The sequence below is a fragment of the Antechinus flavipes genome, chromosome 5 (assembly GCF_016432865.1).
Source record: "Antechinus flavipes isolate AdamAnt ecotype Samford, QLD, Australia chromosome 5, AdamAnt_v2, whole genome shotgun sequence".
Classification (NCBI taxonomy): domain Eukaryota; kingdom Metazoa; phylum Chordata; class Mammalia; order Dasyuromorphia; family Dasyuridae; genus Antechinus; species Antechinus flavipes.
The window spans coordinates 4,921,828-4,932,883 of NC_067402.1; the positions used below are offsets into that span (position 1 = coordinate 4,921,828).

General features: G+C 44.1%; 1 pseudogene; it reads left to right on the top strand.

Annotated features, from left to right (window-relative positions):
- Positions 1-343: 343 nt before the first annotated feature.
- LOC127538887 (ras-related protein Rab-9A-like) lies at positions 344-1,101 on the top strand (annotated as a pseudogene).
- The last annotated feature ends 9,955 nt before the right edge of the window (positions 1,102-11,056 follow it).

Consider the following 11,056-nt stretch of genomic DNA (forward strand, 5'->3'; position numbering starts at 1 on the left):
GGGCACCAGTCAGGAGGCTCTACCCCTGAGGTTGGAGCCACGCACTACCCAGGGGGCCAAACCAGGCACTACCTCCCAGGCTGGAGCGGGCACTACAACTGGTACCTTTGCCTTCTCTTTACCCAGGCCCCGGTCAGTCTCCTGTCCCCAGAGCAGCCCTTGGCTGTACAACGTGGATAATGCAGATGATGCCCTTAAACTAAACAATTTAAGAGTTTCTCTGCACTCTAATCTAAAGAACTTCCAATCATTAATGGTTCATTCCACCACACACACCCCACCCCTCTAGAATTATACTTAGTTTTGCTGGGATTTTGGAGTAAAAAGATCTTTTCATTCAACAATGGGAGGAAAATCATTCTTTTTAAAAGTCATTATCCTTAGAGATGGTAGTGTTGGGAAGAGCTCTCTTATGAATAGATCTGTCACTAACAGATTTGAGCACCAATTATTCCACACAATAGTGTGACTTGGAAATGGACAGACACTTTGTGGCCATGCAGATTTGGGACAGAGCAGGTCAAGACCGCCTCAGAAGCCAGCAAACAGCATTTTACAGACATTCTGTCACCTTCTTCCTTTCCACACAAATGACTCTCAGAGTTTCCAGAACTTGGGCAACTGGAAGAAAGAATTCATTTATTATGCAGATGTCAAAGAGCCTGAAAGCTTTCCTTTTGTGCTCTTGAGTGACAAGATGGACAAGTTTCTACAGAAGAAGCCCGTGTCTGGGCCAGGACAATGACAACTCTCCTCATTTGGAAATAAGTGCCAAAGATGCCACAATGTCACAGCAGCTCGAGAGGAAACTGACAGAAGAAATCTTGCTATTGAGGGAAGTTCAGATCATTTTATTCAGACAGATAAAATCAGTCTTCACCAAAAGCCTAAGCCCAGTTCATCTTGTTGACTGTTTAAAAGCTTTGCCAATAGACATCTAACCAACTCATTTACAACATGGGAGGAAGAGGATCATAGAATAAAGGTCCAGCAAATCCAATTCTAATGATGAAATTTAAACTAATTTATACTTCAGCTTCATTAGAAGGTGAAAGGGAAAGATTCAGTTATCAAGTAACCTATTTACCAAAGACCCATAACATTTCTAAATAAAGGTGTCTCTAATAACAAGTGTTTACTTAAATTTAAATGTATAACTTACAGAACTAGTAATCAAATGAGTATTTTAGTTATAATTAAAATGAAAGCTTGATTTCTAGAAGCACTACTCTGGTGTGTTTTTTCCCTATAGAATTCAAATGGAGAACATATTTTATATGTTTTTATTTTTAGAAAATTTGTTGGTTCACTGAAAGCACATTTTAAAAATGCTCGATATTAAAGACTTAAACCACACAAACAAAATAAAATAGTACAACGTGAGGGACACATCTCAGCTATTATTGTTATCTTCATTTTACAGATAAGCAAAGTGAGACTCCGTGACACATTAAGGTAGAATAATGTTTCCTCTCACTGGTCACTGGTTTATCAGAGATATGGGACAGATTAAAAGAGGAAAGGTGTAGAAAGCAGAGATGGGCAAGGCTATGGAACTCAGAGAAGAGAAGGTGATTTTTCATGGAAAGGGAAGGGAAGAGCTGAAAAGCAAGGCTGGGCCAGGCCACTGGCCACTTTTGTCTGTTTAACGATCTTGCTGGGTCTAGCTGTAATAGCCAAGCAGCTCACTTTCTCAAACGGGAAGTGAGAAGCTCCATCTGAAGATATAAAGGAGGTGTCTGCCCTAGATGCATTCATGGCTCCAGCTGGGATCAATAGCTTCTTCTTCTTGGGGGCTACACCACCATAGGCTCAATGGGTCAGCTTCCCTGGAGAACTTCCCACTGATCCTTCTCATTTGGCCTTTTCTTAGTTCCATACCTTCACTCCTGATATCTCCACCTTAGCTGGATCCCATCTCTACCTGCTGAAAGCCTTCCCTGTCTTGAAACTCCTTTCAGGACAGAAAGTTCTTCCTTTCAGTCCCTCCCTAACTCCCCAGGACAGTTCATTCTCCTAGAATTTCCCAAAGTACTTTGGAATGGACCTAACTTTAAACTTGACTTCTAACTTTTAACTTATCAATAATCATCAGAGTTGTGGAGAATATAAACAAGAGCCAATCCTTCTGTAGCTCCATAAGATTTACAAGGGATTCATATAGACAATATCCTCCTATGAAGAGGTTCTCCCAGTGGTCCTGGGAGGCAGGTGGCATGGGCAGTATTATCCCTATTTCATGGTGAAGGCTGACAGAGTCACTTACTCATGGTCACATGACCAGGAAGGGTCAGAAGCAGGATGTGAATACATCTCTCTCTCTCTCAATTCAGCATTCAACTAATTTTCTATGTGGTTCACCCACCTTTGTTTCCCCTACTCACAAGGATAAACATCTTGAAGGCAGGGACTATTCCTGTCAGCATCACATACTCAAGTCTGAATATAGTGTCCCAAATTTTGTTCAATTATTTTTAGTCAAATCTGACTCTTCATGACCCCTAATAGGGCTTTCTTGGCCAAGATAGTGGAATAGTTTGCCATTGTCTTTCCCAGCTCATTTTGCAGATGAAGAATTTGAGATAAAACTGGATGAAGTGACAGCTTATAAGTGTTTGAGGATGGATTAATTTGTGTTCTTGCTCCCAGGACTGATATTCTCTCTCTCTCTCTCTCTCTCTCTCTCTCTCTAGACTTGGCAAAGGACAATTATATAGAAACAGGTGATAATCATCATCATCACAATCTGCTCCCTCGAAAGGCTATGCCCCTAAAAATGGCTGTATTTTGTATTCTTGGCCGATGTTCTCTCCTAAGCCATCTTCTCCTCTCCCTTTGTTCACTCCTTTCTGGGTAAGAGCTTTAACTCTCTTGGGCTTAAATATCATTGCCATATGCCCTAGACCAAATGTTTTACTCAAAGCTTAGCCATCTATCACTAATTGCCTTTTGGACATTTCAAACTTGATATCCTAGAAATTCCCCAAACTTAACATATCAAAAACGCCTCATCTTCCCAATTCCTGATACTACCATCGCTCCAACTCCCATATTCATGTCCTTGGCTTTTATGTCTCATCCTTCCATCTCTAACATATCCAACTCCCTGACTAAATAAATACAAAATAATCTCCAAATTCCAATGCAATAATCCCTTCTCTCAAGTTTACACACTCTTGGAAAAGATGGAGGAAGGGAAGATATTTATATCTTCCTATATCTACATCTACAGATATATCAAGATCTAAAGAATATATATCTATATCTATCTATATATCTTAAATCCATATCTCAAGAAGCAAATCCAAAGTCATTTGCAGCGATCAACAGTGATTAATAATGAATATTTTATCAAATCCACCAAAACTGCTTCATAAAGGCTTACTGGTTGATTGTACAATCTAGGGGAGCACAACCTGAGCTGTCCATGGTGATGACAATGCGTCAGTGCTTCCGGATTTGGCGATTTTTCCCCCACAATCCCTGTCCCCCTTCATTGGCAGAGATCAAGGTCCTTCCCTCCTCAGGGCCGGACTTTGACTGAGGGGAGGAGTGGCCACCACCCTGGAGACAGCCAGTGTTGGCCAGGAGGCCTTCTCCATGACTATTTTCAGGGAGTATCCTAGTGCGGGTGGACCTTATGGGTGAGAAGGCCTTTCAGGAAGCCAGCAGAGAAAGGGAGAAGTAAAAGGAAAGTAGCCCCTTCCACCCCACCCCACCCCCGCTGCCCCGGCTCCTAGACAGCCTGCGGGCGCTTTCAGGGTGCCAACCGGCCCAGCTAGCGCAGAGCCCTCTCATCCCTGCGGCGCTCGCCAGCTGTTTCCTCTAGATCGCAGCTTCCGCAGCTCCGGTGCAGCCTTTTGCCTGAGACTTGCCTGCGAGCCCCGGGGTGCGGCGGGTGGGCGCTCCCCCAGATGCCTGTGCGCACTCCGGATGCAAGCGCACGCACCTGCGCTCTCTTCCCGAAGATGGAGACGACAGAGGTTAGCCCTCCCCTCCATCTTAACGAGGAGTTGCCCTGGCAACCCCCGCTGCCTGCAGATGCATCCCGGGCCCCTGGCGGCCAGTCCTGCTCCTTCCCCCAAACCCCCCAGCTCAGACACAATTCCCCACAGAGCCCATTTCTTCTGGAGGCCCCTGTGATGTTACAGCTGCCCAGGCCGCCCCTGGGGTGTGGCGTCCGTCTTTGTGTAAATAAAGCGTTTGCTTCTCCTCTGGATGCTGCAGACAAAGCCACAATGGGAGGGGGGGGCGAAGGGGGGAGAGAGTGAGAGAGTAGAGGGAGATGATGTTGGGGCTCGCTTCCTGTCGGTACAATTCAAGCGCTGCCATCCAGATGATGCCCTGAGTGGCTCTATCTTCCATAAAATCCCCACTCACTGTGCTCATATCTTCCCCCTCACTATGGATGAGCTGTAAGCTCCCAGGGAGAGCTGTAACAAAGGCAGGGCCATCAGGACTTTGCTCCAGGGTGCCTAAATTTAGATTGCATTTGCACTTGTTCAGCACATAGAAACAACTGAGATTAGCACCTGGTTAGCACGAATAATTAGCTTTAAAAGTAAGCTACCAATTATGTGCATCCTTCCCTGTCACTTCACCAGTCACTGAACATTATATAAGCTCCTTTCTGACCAAAACTACCCCAGTCCCTCCCACAGCAACCTTGCAATATCTTCAGAATTCCCCACCATGGGGGGATCACTTCTCCAATGGGGGTGGGGGTCATTGGCTCAGGTCCCTTATGAGGTCCCCTCCTTTCCTACAGTGGGATGTGCCTATAATTTGTTTTCAGGCTGCTTGTCCCAGGCACCAGGAATGCTCATGGCTCTGCTCAGTGCTGCAGAAAGTGTTTTCATACTTTCCTAAATACCCATTAAAAACAAACTATAGTAACTCCCGTTTGGATAGCACTTAAGATATCTGTAATCACTTTTGTCCCAACAATCCTGGGAGACAGGAAAAACAAGTATACTGTACAGTCTACTTGACAGATAGGGAAACTGAGGCTATGGCTGATGAAATGACCCCTCCAGATTCTCATTCCTAGTGAGTGTAGGAAGAATCAGGATCCCATCCTCCCCTGCCCCCAGCCCCAGCCAGATGACAGAGAAGAAAGAGCCTTGGTAGTAAGCGTAGTCCACTGGTCAGCGGCTGCCTGCCCTTTAGAATAATAACTCAAACTTGTGCAGTCCAGTAAAATGTTTACAAAGTGCAAGATTTTTTAAAAAAATCTTCACATAAGGCTAGAATGATTCCCCATCTTACTGAGGAGGAAACAGGTTCAGCAAAGGGTCAAGATTTGTCACATGGCCATCAATGGGGGAGGAGGGAGGAGAGGCTCCCTGTTCTGTCCAACCTGCCACTTGGCTGGGTCTGCCCAGCACACCGCAGCCACTGTCAGATGTACATTTGGGTTGGAGTTTGTATTTTTCCAGGAGTGGCCTGGGATGGCTGACCCTATTTAGAAATGTAATCTCAGGCGCATTAACTGAACAGGATGGATTTGAACCCCTGACTTCAGAACCACCACTGCCACTGTCCTAATTCAGAAACCAGCCCTCCGTGATCTGGGGACACCACAATAGTGCTCACTAGAGCTGTGAAGCAGAGTGTGAGATCATTCCCAACTCTTTGGGAAAGAGATCCTTTGGTGTACTAGATCATTCGCGCCGAAAACAATTTGCTTGGACTTCTAGCATATGCCTGACGCATAAATACTGAAGAAGCAGTTATTGGTTGATACACAAAAACATGAAGGACCAATGGTTTTTGTACTGTGGGGCAATTCCCCCACTGGATACTTCCTTTGCCAAAACAGTTTGTGATCCTCCTTGAACTGAGGATGCATCTTAGGAGGTACCTGAAATGTGTAGTAGGAAAGCCACTTGAGCAAGACCACCTGGCAAGTTCAATCTAGTTCAAGCACCCCCATTTGAACCCATGTCTCCCAGTGCCAGGACCAGCACTACATGCTAACTGTCCGTAATCAGAGATGTAACTTGACCATCCTCTTACCTTCTCTTTTCAGCTTGTCCTGAGCCAAGGATGCCCTACAGACATGCCTGGTAGCGCTCCGGCTTGCTGCCCATTCCCCGGTCAGGAATGCCACATCACTGCTTTAGATGGAGACCAGCAGGACCTACAGGTAAAGAGAACACATTGTGGTTAAAAATTAAGGTGATCACAAGCGTCGGCCGTCCAGTTTTCAAAGCATCAGAGTGTGCATAGGCCCTGTCTTTGGGAGGTGGGGAGAAGGCACGGCTCATAGACTTGGCGCGCAGGTGGCTACGTGTGCCATCTCTCCCCATCTCCCTGATAACAGCCTCAATTCTTATTCTGGGTACCACGGGTTGATTTTCTTTTGTGTTTTGGAAAAAATCCTGCCTGGGGGCACCTCAATTATTTACCTACCTAATTTTCAGCTGCCATAAACAACATCTCTGGACTATTGGCATATTTGAGAAACAGCTTAAACTAAACAATTATTTTGGGGATCATATTTATAGCTCCCACAACCCTGGGAATTATCTATTCTCAGCAGAGCCGTGCTGAGGGCTGGGAAGTACTTTAGGATAGACCTGTCTGGTGGAGAATGGTTTTATCCTGAGCAAGCAGAAACTCCCCAACCAACAAGGGCCCCTTCTTGGAGGGGAGGACGGGCACAGCTTTCCAAACAGATCCGCGTTTGGACTGCCGGAATTTTGCTGACAACTGGGGAATAGGTATTTTTAAAAGAACGGGAGACAAGCTGGGTCTGAGAAGTAAAAGGCAAGGAGAAAGGCTGCTGGGAGCTGGATGCTGGGACAGGAGCTGCTGAGGCCGGATGTCAGCCTGGGAGGCGCCTCCTCCCACTGATGACCCAGGACATTCTTTAGAAAGAGATGTCAAGGGCAGGGCCAAAGCTGCCCATCTCTTCCCTCCCCCCCCCCCCCGCCCCCCCGGGAAACTTAATTCTGACTGAAGTAGGAGGAACAAACCCAAGCCACACTCAGCAGAGTCTGAGAGCAAGGGCTCCTCCTGGCTTGAGCAACTTTAGAAACACCCCTGCCCAGAAGCCAGGCCTCTTGAGTGTTACTGGGCTGGCAGGGACTACAGGAAGCCACTGTCCTAGCTAACCCTGGTGAGATGAGTATAAACAAACACACTCAGGAAACTCCAAGGAAAACCAACTTGTTTTCACTATAGGATGGTAGTGAAGGGAGGAAGCCTTGCTACTGAGAGCCACTGTGCACTAATGACCTGTGCTTAGCTGGGGAGAGAGCTGATTGTTAAATTGTCGGTGTATTTGTGCCTTGGAAATGGGAGAACTACAAATCAGAGCTTGATCTGCTGTTTTGTTGATTTAAGAGAACGTTGACAAAAACGTCAATAAAAAAAATTAAAGGTGTGTTGGTCATATGCCCATCCATATATGTATATGTATGTCTGTGTTTATAACTTGGAGACCCAGTTGTTAAGTATTCACCAGCACAACCCTGCCAGAGACATGGAAGGTCTAGGCACAAGGATGGCAAAACAAAGCAGCAATGAATTCAGTTCACCCTGCAAGTTGATTATGGCCTCAATAATTGGTGGAGCCAGAGGCTCAAATTCTAGCTCTAATGTAAATTACATTAAATCACTTTGCTTATGCCTCAGTTTCCCAATCCAGGAAATGATGGTGTTGGACTAAACAGCCTCCTGGCTTCTTTCAGTTCTAAATCTTTGAACATGGAGGACAGAAGATCTGGGCTGAAAATGCCCAAGATCTGTCCTGGTTGTTGGACTCTGGGCAAATCTCAGGACCTTTCTAGGAGCATTCTGAGACAGAATGGTTGAGTGGTTGCTGGCTTGCATGGACAGAGGGGTTTTCTACACCAAAGTAATCAGAGATTTAGGCAAATTGGAAAAGCTGCCATGGGACTGGCCCCTCACCCCAGCCCTATTTGGGGTTTGGGGCAGGAGAGAAAAAGCAACTTCTAGGTAAGCAGTGAAAGCCATGGTAGTGGGGCCCATAGGCAGCCCTGGGATTTTCATAGATGATAAATCCATAGTGGAAAGAGGATGCATTGCAGTGTGTCAACTGATTGGCTTGGAAGCATGAACACGAGAAGTCAAACCTTGCCTCAGATGTTTCCTGTATGATCTGGGCAAGTCATTGACCTCCATTTGCAGCAGTTTCCTCGAATTTAAAATGGAGATTACAGCACCCACCACTTATTGTTTTATGGGTCAAGTGAGATATTTGTATAATAATAATAATAATAATAATAATAAAACACATAGCCTGATACAAAATAGCTATTATATAAATGTTTATATTTGTTTCTTCCTTCTCTCATGGGCTATGTGAGCCCTGACAAGTGACTGAACCTCAAAGAACTCTAGTGAACCCTATTAGACCATAAGTTACTGATGAATTGCCAACCTACAAAAACAATAGAGTTCCCAAACCAAGAGTTCCAAACCTTGATGAAATCATAGCTCAGAGAATTTAATTAGAAGGGTCTCATCACTTATTCAAAGCAGCTTTTCCCAGAAAGGAATCCCAGGCAATTTAACAAAAAACGTATTTGTCTGCCTCTCCAAAAAGATGGCCAAGGAAAGGGCAGGACAACCCAGCCCATATTGATACCTTTCTCAGGGTGAGGGAGATTTTCCTAATATGGACCCTCATTTTGCTGCAATGTACTCTACACCCACCAATTTAGGTTCTGTCCTCTTGGGCCCAATGGCACAAACCAAATCCCTCTTCCACATAAAGATGACTTTCATGTCCCCATGAGTCTCTTCTCTCAACTAAAATACTCATTTCTTTTAGCTCACTGTCCTATGATATAAACCTTCAGTGACCTTGGCTGGTCACTCTCTTCAGGAGGTTCTCCATCTTAGTGCTGTTCTTTAAAACCAGGATGTCCAGAATGATTTATTACCCTTCTAATGTGTTCTAATGAGGGCTGGAAGTGTTGGAACTGCCCTCTACCATAGAATCTTTGCCCTTCTGCTTCTTCAGAATGCCTTAGCTTCTTAGACTGTTACATTCTAATCCTAACTTGGTCTTGAGTTTAAGATTCACTAAAATCCCTAGATCTTTCTCAGAGAAACTGTTCTCCAATCATGTCTCCTCGGTCCCTGGACTTACGGGATTGATTTTTTAAAAAATCATCTTTAGGGATTTATATTCATTTCCTATTGAATTTCATCTAGTTTCAACCCAGTGCTCTAACCTGTCAAAATCTGTTGGGATCCTAACTCTGTCAGTCATTGTGTTAAGTATCATTTCCAGTTTTGGGTCATCTACACATTGAGACTGCCATCTATGCTATTAGTCAAGTCACCAATAAAAATTAAACTGTACAGAATCAAGCAGAAATGCCTGGGGCACTTCACTGTAAACCTCCTGTCAATAAATCTGACAACTGCTCATTAAGGTCCTGACTACCCTCACACCTATCAGCCAAAACACAAATACATAATTTAGTTCATTTTTTCTCTTTAGGGGAGATTTCCCTGACACTTTAAGAAGACAGAATTTGGGGTGAAAGTAAAAGAAAAGGACTTATAATTCTTATCCCATGAAAAAAACAACAGTGTCCAAACTGTAGCCTATAGCCCATTGAGTTCATCATTGTTCTGATAAGGACTTTTTCAGCAGATGCTGGAGATAGTCAATGACCTAGATGACTCTGAGGAAATCATGGGCCGATTTGGGTCCCATGATCATAAGCTCCTCGATGCCACCAATGCAGATTCAGTTTTAAAATCACAATCCTCACAGTGGTGTGTTGTGGGGCAACAAACCATAAAGACCATGAAGAATCAGAACCAAGAATTCTAAAGGCAATGGAAAGACTGGTGCTGACCAGAAGCTTGGAGCTGTCCAAGAGTGAATGAGGGTATGGCTGGGAGTTTAAATTTTTGTTTGACATCATAACCTTTTTCTTTCAAGTCCATTGAGTTCTCATTTGTACCAAAGAAAACCTGTAAACAAAATCAACTGACCAAGTGACCACATCTTCAGACAGATTCCACATTCTATAAACATGGTCCCTGATTTCCTTTGCTAAGAAGGAAGAGGAATATTTCATCACCTGTCCCTCAAGAATTCCTTAGAGTTTCATTGCTTTCTTTGGCTGTTTTCACTTATGTTATTACAGTCGTTGCATGTCTGTTGTTCTCTGGTTCTGATCACTTCACTCTAAATCAATTCATACAAGTTTCCCCATAATTCTTTGAAGTTTTCATATTTATCATTTTTATGACACGGGAATTTTCATTACATTTGGTGTGTTTAGTCATTCCCTGATTTATGGGCATCCACTTTGTGCAGTTAGGAAAAGAAGAGGAAGAATAAAAAATAAATTCAAGGACTGTCATCAGATCTGTTGTTCATCAATCAAACATGAGAGGTAACATAGAAGTAGCACAAGTGGTCTCCCAAGGACCCCCACTTTATACTTCAGGATAATGATAGAGCCTTGAACATGGGATGTGCCTTGTGTGAGAATGTCATGGAAGGCACAGACAAGAATCTGAGAGGAAGAATAAATCATGTAGTCACAAATATCCTAGATATCAAGTTGTCTAATTGACCCATTTTTCAGAAGAGGAAACTGAGATCCATGGGAGGAAAGAGCCTTGTCCCAGTCCCCACAGATCTCAGAGGAAAGCCCTGAGCCCAAGCACTGGGAACTCAGAATCTTTTATTATTCTGGTTTCCCCACCCATATCATAAAGGGACTGCCTACACTATTCAAACATCCAAACTATCAAATAGATTCTGAAAGGGAAAAAAGGTTTCTGTTTTAATTCAGTTCTATTTTTTAAAATTCATTATAATTAAACCAAAAAGGAACCTTACCTGAAAAGTCCCTTGTCACCAGGGATGACAACACCAGGATTCCAACAAAAGGGGGAGGGAGGGGAAGGAATATTTTGATCTGATTAGGGGCAAAATTCCTCTCATTATGGAGGGGGCAAAGAATAGAGCATTGTAACCTAGAGTGGTCAGCAGCATTTTAACACCCCTGGGAAATGATGAGCATGGTAAGCAGTATAACCTGGTACTCTGCTC